This window comes from Aegilops tauschii, chromosome 4 (genome assembly GCF_002575655.3).
Source record: "Aegilops tauschii subsp. strangulata cultivar AL8/78 chromosome 4, Aet v6.0, whole genome shotgun sequence".
Classification (NCBI taxonomy): domain Eukaryota; kingdom Viridiplantae; phylum Streptophyta; class Magnoliopsida; order Poales; family Poaceae; genus Aegilops; species Aegilops tauschii.
The window spans coordinates 14,325,562-14,340,842 of NC_053038.3; positions in this window are offsets into that span (position 1 = coordinate 14,325,562).

The following is a 15,281-nucleotide window of genomic DNA, read 5'->3' on the forward strand; positions in this document are numbered from 1 at the left end:
TTCGCGTTCGGTACTTTGATAATTTGATATGTGGGTGGACCGGTGCTTGGGTGCTGCCCTTACTTGTACAAGCATCCCACTTATGATTAACCTCTATTGCAAGCATCTGCAACTACAACAAAAGTATTAAGGTAAACCTAACCATAGCATGAAACATATGGATCCAAATCAGCCCCTTACGAAGCAACGCATAAACTAGGGTTTAAGCTTCTGTCACTCTAGCAACCCATCATCTACTTATTACTTCCCAATGCCTTCCTCTAGGCCCAAATAATGGTGAAGTGTCATGTAGTCGACGTTCACATAACACCACTAGAGGATAGACAACATACATCTCATCAAAATATCGAACGAATACCAAATTCACATGACTACTAATAGCAAGACTTCTCCCATGTCCTCAGGAACAAACGTAACTACTCACAAAGCATATTCATGTTCATAATCAGAGGAGTATTAATATGCATATAGGATCTGAACATATGATCTTCCACCAAATAAACCAACTAGCATCAACTACAAGGAGTAATCAACACTACTAGCAACCTACAGGTACCAATCCCAGACTATGAGACAAGAATTGGATACAAGAGATGAACTAGGGTTTGAGAGGAGATGGTGCTGGCGAAGATGTTGATGGAGATTACCCTCTCCCGATGAGAGGAGCATTGGTGATGACAATGGCGATGATTTCCCCCTCCCGGAGGGAAGTGTCCCCAGCAGAACAGCTCTGCCGGAGCCCTAGATTGGTTCTGCCAAGGTTCCGCCTCGTGGCGGTGGAGTCTCGTCCCGAAAGCTTGCTTATGATTTTTCTTCGGATGAAAGACTTCATATAGCAGAAGATGGCCACCGGAGGGCCAACAGGGGGTCCATGAGGCAGGGGGGCGCGCCCAGGGGGTAGGGCGCGCCCCCCACCATCGTGGACAGGTGGAGGCCCCCCTGACGTGGATTCTTCTTCCAGTATTTTTTATTATTTCCAAAAATAACTTTCGTGGAGTTTCAGGACTTTTGGAGTTGTGCAAAATAGGTCTCTAATATTTGCTCCTTTTCCAACCCAGAATTCCAGCTGCCGGCATTCTCCCTCCTTAGGTGAACCTTGTAAAATAAGAGAGAATAGGCATAAGTATTGTGACATAATGTGTAATAACAGCCCATAATGCAATAAATATCGATATAAAAGTGATACGTCTCCGTCGTATCTACTTTTCCAAACACTTTTGCCCTTGTTTTGGACTCTAACTTGCATGATTTGAATGGAACTAACTCGGGCTGACGCTGTTTTCAGCAGACTTTCCATGGTGTTATTTATGTGCAGAAACAAAAGTTCTTGGAATGACCCGAAACTCCACGGAACACCTATTTGGAAAATAAGAAAAATACCGGAAGAAAAATCCACGTCAGGGGGCCCACACCCTGTCCACGAGGGTGGAGGGCGCGTCTGCCCCCCTACCTCGTGGGCCCCCTGACGCTCCACTGACCTCAACTCCAACTCCATATATTCACTTTGGGGAGAAAAAAATCAGGGAGAAGAATTCATCGTGTTTTACGATAAGGAGCCGCCACCAAGCCCTAAAACCTCTCGGGAGGGCTGATCTGGAGTCCGTTCGGGGCTCCGGAGAGGGGGATTCGTCGCCATCGTCATCATCAACCATCCTCCATCACCAATTTCATGATGCTCACCGCCGTGCGTGAGTAATTCCATCGTAGGCTTGCTGGACGGTGATGGGTTGGATGAGATTTATCATGTAATCGAGTTAGTTTTGTTAGGGTTTAATCCCTAGTATCCACTATGTTCTGAGAGTGATGTTGCTATGCTTAATGCTTGTCACTAGGGCCCGAGTGCCATGATTTCAGATATGAACCTATTATGTTTTCACGAATATATGTGAGTTCTTGATCCTATCTTGCAAGTCTATAGTCACCTACTATGTGTTATGATCCGGCAACCCCGAAGTGACAATAATCGGGACCACTCCCGGTGATGACCGTAGTTTGAGGAGTTCATGTATTCACTATGTGTTAATGCTTTGGTCCGGTACTCTATTAAAAGGAGGTCTTAATATCCCTTAGTTTCCATTAGGACCCCGCTGCCACGGGAGGGTAGGACAAAAGATGTCATGCAAGTTCTTTTCCATAAGCACGTATGACTATATTCGGAATACATGCCTACATTACATTGATGAATTGGAGATAGTTATGTGTCACCCTATGTTATGGTTGTTACATGATGAACCGCATCCGGCATAATTCTCCATCACCGATCCAATGCCTACGAGCTTTTCACATATTGTTCTTCGCTTATTTACTTTCCCGTTGATACTGTTACAATCACTACAAAACACCAAAAATATTACTTTTGCTACCGTTACTTTTGTTACCGTTATCACTACTATCATACTACTTTGCTACTAAATACTTTGCTGCAGATATTAAGTTATCCAGGTGTGGCTGAATTGACAACTCAGTTGCTAATACTTGAGAATATTCTTTGGCTCCCCTTGTGTCGAATAAATAAATTTGGTTTGAATACTCTACCCTCAAAAACTGTTGCGATCCCCTATACTTGTGGGTTATCAAGACTATTTTCTGGCGCCGTTGCCGGGGAGCATAGCTCTATTCTTTGAGTCACTTGGGATTTATATCTGCTGGTCACTATGAAGAACTTGAAAGACGCTAAGACAACAATTTATCCCTCAACTACGAGGGGAGGTAAGGATTTGCCATCTAGCTCTGCACTTGATTCACCTTCTGTTTTGAGTAAGCTTGCGACACCTAAACCTGCTTCTGCTATTCGTTCTGATATGTCGCATGTTATTGATGATGCCACTTCTTCTATGCATGATACTTATGATGAGACTACTTCTATGCTTGATACTACTGTGCCACTTGGTGAATTTCTTGATGAACAAATTGCTAGGGCTAGAGAGAAAGAAATTATTGAAACTGATTATATTGATGAAAGTGATGATGAAGACTTGCCTGTTATTCCTGAGGGTTATGTTTTTGATAAAGAAGCTACTTTAGCTATTTTAGCTTGCAAAGATAGATATTAACTCAAGAGGTTATTAGCTAAATGGAAGCAGCAATCTCTTAATGATAAAATGAAACCTGACCCTGCTTTTGCTACTTCACCTATCTGTGTTACTGATAAGGATTATGAATTCTCTGTTGATCCTGATATAATTACTTTGGTTGAATCTGATCCTTTTCATGGCTATGAATCTGAAACTGTTGTGGCACATCTTACTAAATTAAATGATATAGCCACCCTGTTCACTAATGATGAGAAATCTCGCTACCTATATATCCTTAAAATATTTCCGTTCTCATTAAAGGGTGATGCTAAGATATGGTTTAATTCTCTTGATCCTGGTTGTGTGCGTAGTCCCCAAGATATGATTTATTACTTCTCTGCTAAATACTTCCCTGCTCATAAGAAACAAGCTGCTTTGAGGGAAGGGACAATTCCATTTCTCGCCCTAACTTGAACCCACACCTGGCATTTACCCCTAAATTTTGAGTATGCTCAAATCCGCCCCTGTGCCGTTAGGTGGTGTTATAGAAATACCCCTGAGCATCGTTTCTGTTAGGTCAAAGGGGTTTGACCGTCTTCAAGACTTTTTTTGGACAATTATACCCCTTCTTACAAGTGGGGCCAATGGTAGGAAAAAAACAAAAAGATTGAGGCCCACCGTACCGGTTCACCTATTCCTCCTTCTTCAACCTCCCGACGCACATGAAACAGAAGGGAGGAGCTCGGGCTCCGGTCATTGCCGGCGACTCCCGACGCGGGAGCACTCACAGAGTACCGTGGCAGTCCGCAATGCCCTGCCGCATCCGAGATACATAAGTGCGGCACCCGAAGGCCACGGGGGCCTCACCCTGCTCAACAGAGGTGCGGCCATGGCAGGGCGTTATGTCGGGGTCCACCCTACGGTCAAGCACACAACCATTTGTAGAGGGAGAAATCTTCATCACGATGAGAGAGGCGCTCTGGAGGAAGGAATCGGAGAGGGGAAGCCTCAGGGCTCGGCATCGACGGCGCACTTCTTGTCTTCTTCAACTCCGGCGGCATCGTCTCTCGTGCGCGTGTGGTCAATGGACTCCCAGAGTTCAAAAATCGCCTCCATGAGCTTTGCCACTGTCTACTTTGTCTCCCCGCCGAAGGAATTGGCCTGGGATTGCCCCAATCGCCAGCGCCCCTCTCCTTCTTCCTCAGCTCTGGTCCACCGCCGCCGCGGCCGATCTCCGGCCATGGTGAGCCCCCAGCCTCTACGCCATCTTCCTCGCGTTCCTTATTGCTTCTTGAAGCTATTCACGTCGTTCCCTTGGAGCCGCACGACCCCGAGTATATCCCCCCGCGAGCTCCGAGATCCACTACCCCACTGCCCTCATCGCTGTACCTCGAGCTCACTGTTTCCCATCCTCCCGGCCACCTTGGTCCACTTCGGATTCTCGCCCACAGCCTCGTAGGACATCTCTGCAGCACATAGACCGCCGGCATCTTCCTATACATCGCCGTCGTGCCTTAGTGCACGCGCTGGTGTTTACCTTTTTTTTTGAGATCCGTTGGTGTTTAGCTGCTATCGTTAAAAACTTGTCTAGCCTAACCGTCCTCGTTAGGTATTCCATGGACCCATGGGCCCTCTACTAACTAAAACAAAAATGCATTAAAGAGACAATGACATGTGGGCCTCCAATATCTAATGACCAGTCCTTGTTGACTGGTCTAGCTTTGACTTATTTTTTTTCTTTTTATAGTTTACCTAAATGTGGACTGGTACCACTAAGGGGCATTTTGGACAAATTGCACGGTCAAACCCCTTTGACCTAACAGAAACGACGCTCAGGGGTATTTCTATAACACCACCTAACGGCACAGGGGCAGATTTGAGCATACTCGAAATTTAGGGGTAAATGCCAGGTGTGGGCTCAAGTTAGGGGGAGAAATGGAATTGTCCCTTGAGGGAAATATACAATTTTGTGCAAATTGAAGAAGAGAGTCTCCCACAAGCTTGGGGGAGGATTCTCAAGTTACTTAATGCTTTGCGTGATCATCCTCTTAAGAAAAATGAAATACTTGATATCTTTTATAATGGACTAACCGATGCTTCTAGAGATTACCTGGATAGTTGTGTTGGTTCTGTTTTCAGGGAAAGAACACCGGATGAAGCTGAAATTCCATTGAATAATATGTTGACAAATGAAAATAATTGGACACTTCCCGAGCCAGCTCCTGAGCCAGCTCTTGAGCCTATTCCTAAACCAACTCCGAAGAAAAGAGGTGTTCTATTTCTCAGTCCTGAAGATATGCAAGAGGCAAAGAAATCTATGAAAGAAAAGGGTATTAAAGCTGAAGATGTTAAGAATTTACCTCCTATAGAAGAAATACATGGTCTTAATTTACCGCCTGTTAAAGAAACTTGTGATCTCAATCCTCCACCTATTGAGGAAACTCATGGTCTTGATAACCCGACACAGGTAGTAAAGGTAAATTCTCTCTATAGATTTGATAAAGCTGAAATCCCTCCTACTAAAATTGCTAGCCAATGCTTGGATGAGTTTGATAACTTCATGGTTAGGCAAGAAGATTTTAATGCTTATTTTGGTAGACAATTAAAAAAATGCTTATATGATTGAACACTTGGGTGATTATATGTCTAGAGTTAAAGGTGAACTTAAACTCATTAGTAAACATGCTTCTATGGTTACCACTCAAGTAGAACAAGTACTTAAAGCTCAAAATGATTTGCTCAATGAATTGGATAGTAAGAAAAATGATTATGCTGTTAGAGTGGCTACTATAACTGGTAAGATGACTCAAGAACCTTTGTATCCTAAAGGCCACCCTAAGAGAATTGAGCAAGATTCTCAGAGAAATAATATTGATGCACCTAGTCCTTCTAAAAAGAAGAAAAAGAAAAATGATAGGACTTTGCATGCTTCTAGTGAACCTATTGCTGAACCACCTGAGAATCCAAATGATATATCTATTTCTGATGCTGAAACACAATCTGGTAATGAACATGAACCTAATGAAAATGCTAATGATGATGTTCATGATGATGCTCAACCTAGTAATGATAATTATGTAGAAATTGAACCTGCTGTTGATCTTGATAACCCGCAATCAAAGAATCAACATTATGATAAGAGAGACTTTGTTGCTAGGAAACATGGTAAAGAAAGGGAGCCATGGGTTCAGAAACCCATGCCTTTTCCTCCCAAACCATCCAAGAAAAAGGATGATGAGGATTTTGAGCGCTTTGCTAAAATGATTAGACCTATCTTTTTGCGTATGTGATTAACTGATATGCTCAAAATGAATCCTTATGCTAAGTACATGAAAGAAATTGTTACTAATAAAAGAAAGATACCGGAAGCTGAAATTTCCACCATGCTTGCTAATTACACTTTTAAGGGTGGAATACCTAAGAAACTAGGAGATCCAGGAGTACCAACTATACCATGCTCCATTAAAAGAAACTATGTTAAAACTGCTTTATGTGATCTTGGAGCCGGTGTTAGTGTTATGCCTCTCTCTTTATATCGTAGACTTGATTTGAATAAGTTGACACCTACTGAAATATCTTTGCAAATGGCTGATAAATCAACTGCTATACCTGTCGGTATTTGTGAGGATGTGCCTGTTGTGGTTGCAAACGTTACTATTTTAATGGACTTTGTTATTCTTGATATTCCCGAGGACGATAGTATGTCTATTATTCTTGGAAGACCTTTTTTGAATACTGCAGGGGCTGTTATTGATTGCAACAAAGGCAATGTCACTTTTCATGTTAATGGCAATGAGCATACGGTACACTTTCCGAGGAAACAACCTCAAGTCCACAGTATCAATTCTATTGGAAAATTCCATCAATTATTTTTGGAGGTTTTGAACTTCTTCTTCCTACTGTCAAGAAGAAATATGATATTCTTATTATTGGGGATGTGCATATCCCCGTTGAGGTAACATAGTGTTATTCGAAATTTCTCCGGTTCCATGTTATTCGGAATGAGTTTGTTAACAAGACTTGATCAACCTTGTTAGTGGATTCCTTCTGATGAGCATGAGATGGATGAAACTAGAAGGCACAACCTTCTGTACCCTTTCTCTACTTTCTATTATTTAGTTGAAATAAAGTAAAAAATAGTATTTTCTGTCTGTTTTCTGATTTATCCGTGCAATATAAAAATACCCCGAAAATAAAAGTTCTCCAAATGCCCTGAAAATGGAATATGATTTTTTCTAGAATTTTTGAGAATATCTGGCACTGAGAACATAGCAGGAGGGGCAAGCACCTGGCCACGAGGGTGGAGGGCGCGCCCTACCCCCCTGGGCGCGCCCCCTGCCTCGTGGGCCCACGGTGGCTCCCCTCCACTTATTCCTGCACCCACACACTTCTTCTTCCTCCCACAAACACCAATATCCAGCTCAAGCACGAGTTCTAGCTCATTTTGCTGCGATTTTCGATCTCCTTGCTCAAAGCACCTCTCACAAAACTGATTGGGGAGATTGTTCCTTGGTATGTGACTCCTCCATTGGTCAAATTAGTTTTTGTTCTAGTGCTTTATTCATTGCAAATTTGTGCTGCCTAGGTGACCATGTTCTTGAGCTTGCATGTCAAATTTATATGGTTCCAAGTAGTTCTAATGCTTGATATAGGCTCTAGGCACTTGTAGGAGTAGTTGCTATCAATTTTATTAAGCTTGGTTCACTTTTGTTTGAAGTTACTAAAAATTTCGGAAATTTTTCAGAGGAAGAAATATGCTTAGGAAAATGTTCCAAGGTGGTTTTTCAAGGAAGCAAGGACCCAGGCTTGCAATGCGTGATGCTAACGATGAGCCACCAAGGGACGCTCTAGTGCGGCCTTGTGAATGCCTTCAGAAAACTTTATGGATCGAGCGGGAATCAAGGAAGAATTTAATGCATATTTGCGTAACGCTGATCTTGTGAGCTTCGAGGCAGAGAAGTGCCGCCAATACCACTATCTCACTAGTTCATTTGTGAGGAGGTTTGAGTTTTTCATCTTCACGCAAAAGGAAGATATGTTATTACCAGAGAGGAGGCAGATGAGTACGAGAGGAGGGCGGAGGCAGCTCGCTGCCACGCTGCAGCTCAGGAGGCAATAACTGCCGCAGCTCAGTACGACCCTGGGTACAACTATGGATATCCGCCAGGCCATCCGTGGCAATAAACCAACTTAAGCCAAAAACCTAAGCTTGGGGGTGTACGTATCTCTCACCGACATTACATTTATGTTCACACACTCATTGCTAGATGTCGGTGCTCATACTCTTTCACTGTACTATCCATGCTAGTTTATTTTCTTTTTCCTGCTTTCTTCTTGTGTGTTTGTTAACCCTTAAGAAAAACCAAAAAAAATTAGTGTAACTTTTAGTTAGTTTACTTCTCCTACTGTACTAGTAATAATTAAAAAGAAAACCCAAAAAGATTTCCCGTTCTTCTTTTGCTTGTTGGGAGCTTTCCCGTGTAAATAGTTTTATTTCTTTTCTTTTCTTTGGGGGTCGATAGGAGAAGACCATAATTAAATTGTTGAAGTGGCTCTTATATGCATTATTGTTGATTTAACCAAGAGCCCATATTGCCTTGCCTTCTCCTGTTTATTGAATGCTCGCAGATTCCAGCTTAGTCCAATGCACGTGCACTCTTATTATTTTTATATCATTCGGTCGTGCAAGTGAAAGGCAATTATGACGATATATGATGGACTGATTGAGATGAGAGAAGCTGGTATGAACTCGACCTCTCTTGTTTTTGTAAATATGATTAGTTCATCGTTCCTGATTCAGCCCATTATGAATAAACATGTTTGCAATGACAATTAGAGATCATAGTTGCTCGTGCCGTGCTTGATTAGCTATGAGTTATAATGGTTTACCTTGCGTGCCAACATGTTATTAAAATGGTTGTGATGTGGTATAGTGGGGTGGTACCCTCCTTTGAATGATTTAAGTGACTCGACTTGGCACATGTTCACACATGTAGTTGAAACAAATCAACATAGCCTTCACGATATTTATGTTCATGGTGGATTATATCCTACTCATGCTTGCACTCAATGTTTATTAATTTTAATGCATGTTTATGACTGTTGTCGCTCTCTAGTTGGTCGCTTCCCAGTCTTTTGCTAGCCTTCACTTGTACTAAGCGGGAATACTGCTTGTGCATCCAATCCCTTAAACCCCAAAGTTATTCCATATGAGTCCACTATACCTTCCTATATGCGGTATCCACCTGCCGTTCCAAGTAAATTTGTATGTGCCAAACTCTAAACCTTCAAATAAACATTCTATTTTGTATGCTCGAATAGCTCATGTATCAACTAGGGCTGTCCGTATCTTCCATGCTAGGCGGGTTATTCTCAAGAGGAGTGGACTCCGCTCCTCACTCACGAGAAAATGGCTGGTCACCGGGATGCCCAGTCCCATGCTTTATGCAAACTAAATCAACATAATTGCAAACAAAACTCCCCCTGGGACTGTTGCTTGTTGGAGGCACTCGTTGTTTCGAGCAAGCCATGGATTGATGCTTGTTGGTGAAGGGGGAGTATAAACTTTACCATTCTGTTTGGGAACCGCCTATAATGTGTGTAGCATGGAAGATGTCGCCATCTCTTGGTTGTTATGTTGACAATGAAAGTATGCCGCTCAAAATATCATTTATCTCTATTTCAAAACCGAGCTCTGGCACCTCTACAAATCCCTGCTTCCCTCTGCGAAGGGCCTATCTATTTACTTTTATGTTGAGTCATCACCCTCTTATTAAAAAGCACTAGCTGGAGAGCACTGCTGTCATTTGCATCCATTACTATTAATTTATATTGGGTATGACTATGACTGGATCTCTTTTACCATGAATTACAATGTCTAGTCGGTCCTTTATCTTTAAAGGTGCTCTGCATTTATGTTTTGTGGTCTCAGAAAGGGCTAGCGAGATACCATCCTGTTATATCATATCATGATTGTTTTGAGAAAGTGTTGTCATCCGAGATTTATTATTATCACTCGCTAGTTGATTATGCCATTGATATGAGTAAACATGAGACCTAAGAGTTATTGCGAATGTGGTTAGTCATAATCTTTGCTGAAAACTTGAATGCTGGCTTTACATATTTACAACAACAAGAGCAAACAGAGTTTGTAAAAGTTTTTCTTTATCACTTTCAGTTTATCAACTGAATTGCTTGAGGACAAGCAAAGGTTTAAGCTTGGGGGAGTTGATACGTCTCCGTCGTATCTACTTTTCCAAACACTTTTGCCCTTGTTTTGGACTCTAACTTGCATGATTTGAATGGAACTAACTCGGACTGACGCTGTTTTCAGCAGACTTTCCATGGTGTTATTTATGTGCAGAAACAAAAGTTCTCGGAATGACCTGAAACTCCACGGAACACCTATTTGGAAAATAAGAAAAATACCGGAAGAAAATTCCACGTCAGGGGGCCCACACCCTGTCCACGAGGGTGGAGGGCGCGCCCCCCTACCTCGTGGGCCCCCTGACGCTCCACCGACCTCAACTCCAACTCCATATATTCACTTTCGGGGAGAAAAAATCAGGGAGAAGAATTCATCACGTTTTACGATACAGAGCCGCTGCCAAGCCCTAAAACCTCTCGGGAGGGCTGATCTGGAGTCCGTTCGGGGCTCCGAAGAGGGGGATTCGTCGCCATCGTCATCATCAACCATCCTCCATCACCAATTTCATGATGCTCACCGCCGTGCGTGAGTAATTCCATCGTAGGCTTGCTGGACGGTGATGGGTTGGATGAGATTTATCATGTAATCGAGTTAGTTTTGTTAGGGTTTGATCCCTAGTATCCACTATGTTCTGAGATTGATGTTGCTATGACTTTGCTATGCTTAATGCTTGTCACTAGGGCCCGAGTGCCATGATTTCAGATCTGAACCTATTATGTTTTCACGAATATATGTGAGTTCTTGATCCTATCTTGCAAGTCTATAGTCACCTACTATGTGTTATGATCCGGCAACCCCAAAGTGACAATAATCGGGACCACTCCCGGTGATGACCGTAGTTTGAGGAGTTCATGTATTCACTATGTGTTAATGCTTTGGTCCGGTAGTCTATTAAAAGGAGGCCTTAATATCCCTTAGTTTCCATTAGGACCCCGCTGCCACGTGAGGGTAGGACAAAATATGTCATGCAAGTTCTTTTCCATAAGAACGTATGACTATATTCGAAATACATGCCTACATTACATTGATGAATTGGAGCTAGTTCTGTGTCACCCTATGTTATGATTGTTACATGATGAACCGCATCCGGCATAATTCTCCATCACCGATCCAATGCCTACGAGCTTTTCACATATTGTTCTTCGCTTATTTACTTTCCCGTTGCTACTGTTACAATCACTACAAAACACCAAAAATAGTACTTTTGCTACTGTTACTTTTGTTACTGTTATCACTACTATCATACTACTTTGCTACTAAATACTTTGCTGCAGATATTAAGTTATCCAGGTGTGGCTGAATTGACAACTCAGTTGCTAATACTTGAGAATATTCTTTGGCTCCCCTTGTGTCGAATCAATAAATTTGGGTTGAATACTCTACCCTCGAAAACTGTTGTGATCCCCTATACTTGTGGGTTATCAAAAAGCATGATGCAAAATGGACGTATCAACTCCCCCAAGCTTAGCCCTCGCTTGTCCTCAAGCGGAAGCCGATAACGATAAATATGTCCACATGTTTAGAGGTAGAGGTGTCGATAAAATAAAATACGGACATGAGGGCATCATGTTTATTCTCATAACAGGAACATATATCACTACAAAAAAAAGACACATCCGTGACATTTTGGGCCGAACAAAAAAAAATTCTGTCATACATATGACACTTCTATGACGATAATTGTGACAAAATCCGGTATCATCATAGATGTGGTGGGCTCCTACTTCTATGACAAAAAATCATGACAGAAAATGGGCTTTTCGTCCTGGGCGGGCCGGAGACGCGGCTGCATGACATTCTTTGGGCCGTCCATGACGGAAAAAACCGTGGTAGAAGCGAGGGCGAGGAAAATTTCGGGGAGTTCCCGGTTACGGTGGGAGGTCGGGGGCCAAGCGATGCGCGTTTCTCTCGTACACGTACGCGCGTGTGTGCGAGGCGTTGGCTCTAACTGAACCCGAGCGAGGCGTTGGGCTCTAACTGAACCCGAGCGATTGCACTGCAGGCTACGCGTTACTGAACCTGAGCGATCGATCGATGGCTGTTAACTGAACCCGATCGAGCGATTCCTTCGCTACTGCTGCTAACTGAAGCCGATCGATGCTGCCTCTGGGATGAACGGTGAGTGTTGCGGGGGGGGGGGGTTGGATGAACAGTGATTGGTGGCGTTGCCTCTGGATGAACAGGACCCCGTGGTGTGGTGGAGGGCTGGATGAACAGTAGACGGTGGAGGGGTGCCCGTGGAGGGGTGGTTGAACAGGACCCCGTGGTGTGGAGGGCTGGATGAACACTAGACGGTGGAGGGGTGGTTGAACAGGACCCCGTGGTGTGGAGGGCTGGATGAACAGTAGACGGTGGAGGGGTGCCCGTGGAGGGGTGGTTGAACAGTAGCCGGTGGAGTAGCGCGCGGTGGAGGCTGGATGAACAGGAGCCCGTGGAGGCTGGAGGAGGTCGACGGTAGCCCGTGGAGGCTGGCGGAGGTCGACGGTGGAGATGAACAGTATCCCGTGGAGTCCCGTTTTGCGGTACGCCACACCCCTCCCGATGAACAGGACCCTCGTTTCGACCGTAGGAGGTCCGTTTCGTCCGTTTTGCGGTACGCCACACCCCTCCCGATCAACAGGACCCCCGTTTCGACCGTAGGAGGTCCGTTTCGTCCGTTTTGCGGTACGCCACACCCTTCCCGATCAACAGGACCCCCGTTTCGACCGTAGGAGGTCCGTTTCCTCCGTTTTGCGGTACGCCAGACCCCTCCCGATCAACAGGACCCCGTTCCGAACGTAGGAGGTCCATTTCCTCCATTGTGCGGTACGCCAGGCCTCGTTTCCATCGCCTGTTCCGTCTAAGCCCTCCCGATGAACACGACCACGCATTCCGTTCCGACCCAGCCGGTTGCCTCCCACGCGTTCCGTTGCCTCCCGATGAATACGACGCATTCCGTTGCCTCCCCATGAACACGACGCATTCCGTTGCCTCCCCATGAACACGACGACGATGTTGTTTCTCCGTTCTGACCCAGCCATGTACACGAGCCCTGGCCGTACGTATGCGCGAGTAGGCGTTCGTGACCCCGCCCGTATGTACACATACGTGGCCGTATTTTCTTTCTTGCACCCTGGCCGCTGTACGTACGTGTACATGCTACGTGCGCGCCTCTACTACGACACGTACGCGCCTCTACTACGACATGTGCGCGCCTCTACATCCACCAGTATATATGTACGTACACGTTCGTGACCAGAATGACAATGCTACGTACGCTTCGACCAGGTGGGTCCCGACTGTCAGGCACTTCCTTGCGTGCGAAGATGTAGCTGGTGGGTCCCAGCAGTCAGGGGGACGAATCGTTTTGGTTTTTTGCCCGGACGTACTTCCTTGCGTGCGAAGGTGTAGCTGGTGGGTCCCAGCAGTCAGGGGGATAACGTTTTTTCGCGAAATACGGTGGCCCGTCCGGTGGGTCCCCGCTGTCAGGTGGAGGAATAATTATTTTGCGCGTAATAAGGAGGCACTTCCTTGCTGCGGCCGTGGACCCAGCTCTCAGCGTCTCCACGCACAGTACTCTTCCAATGGAAGTCGGTCGTTGACCGCATTGACCACGCCGCGCCGAGAGCACCACGGCGGTGGACGACGGCGAGGCCTAGGAAGGGGATGACACGGAGGCAGGCAAGACTCGGCAGTTGTTTCCCACGCGGAGGGGAGTACGACTGTACGAGGGTTTACTGGTTCGTCTGCCGTCGCTGGAGAATAACAGCAGGTGTGGGTGAGTAGAGGGATGGCTAGGCCAGCGATGGGAGTACGGTGGGGCGGTGAGGCCTGCACGGCAGCACAGCCGGCCGCGGGGAGGAGGGAGCAGGCAGCCCCGCCGGCGCTTGTTTGAGCAGCTGGAGCAGGAAGAGCAGAGATTGAAGAAGCAGCACGACCATTGGATGGACATCCAACAGTCAGTGCTTGTGCGTCAACCTTTTTTTAGGAAAGCCTCAAATCTGTGGAAAAAAACATACAACCCATCTGCCATTATTTCTAATAATTTACAGCCCATTTGCTAATTGTTGACGTTTTTTTTGGAGCCCATATTCTTTTTGTTAGCATTACAGCCCATATTGTGGCCACGGTTAAAAAATTATACGAAATCTTGCATATTTCGGTGCGGTCCGAACTGTTTTTAATCCCGAAATTTCGACTCACATTCAAACTGATTTTAAAAATAAATGTATATTAATATAAAATCCAACAAATTCTCCACGCATAAAAATTAATGTAATTTAAAATCTTGAAATGAAAAAAAAGATATTTGAAACTAATTGCCGGTTGATGTGTTTTAAAAATGTACAGCCCATTTCTCATTACTGATGGGCCATTTTCTCGGCCAGCCGAATGAAAGCTCTCCTCGTCTTGAAAGATTTGCAGCCCAACAGGCCTGACAAAGCGACTTACTTGGCAAATCATAAAAAAACTGGGCTGTGGCCGTGGACCCAGCTGTCAACCTCTCCACGTACAGTACTCCTCCGATGGAAGTCGTTCCTTCACCATGTTGACCATGCCGCGCGGAGAGCACCACGGCGGTGGACGATGGCGAGGCCTAGGAAGGGGACGACGCGGAGCCGGGGAAGACGCGGCAATGGAAGCCCGCGCGGAGAGGAGTACGAGGGTTCACTGGTTCGGCTGCGGTGTGAGGCTGCCGTCGCCGCAGGGCCTGGCCAGCGGTGGGAATAGTAGGGGGCGGTGAGGCCTCTGCGGCAGCACAGCCGGCCACGGGAGGCAGGAGCATGCGGCACGACCGGCGCTGCTTTGGGCGGCTGGAGCAAGAAGACCAGAGGTTGAAGAAGCACTACGGCCGTTGGATGGACATCGTACGGTCACTGGAGCTAGAATCGTTCATATTGACTAAGTTGACAAAGCCCTTCATCCCCGTCAACTTAGTAGGCCCACAAGTCAGCCTCCCACCAAGGTGGGTCCCAGCTAGCCGGGGGAGTATTCATTTTTTGTGCGTAATAAGGAGGCACTTCCGGTGGGTCCGAGCTGACAGCGGGGGGAACGTTTTTTCGCGAAATACGGTGGCTCGT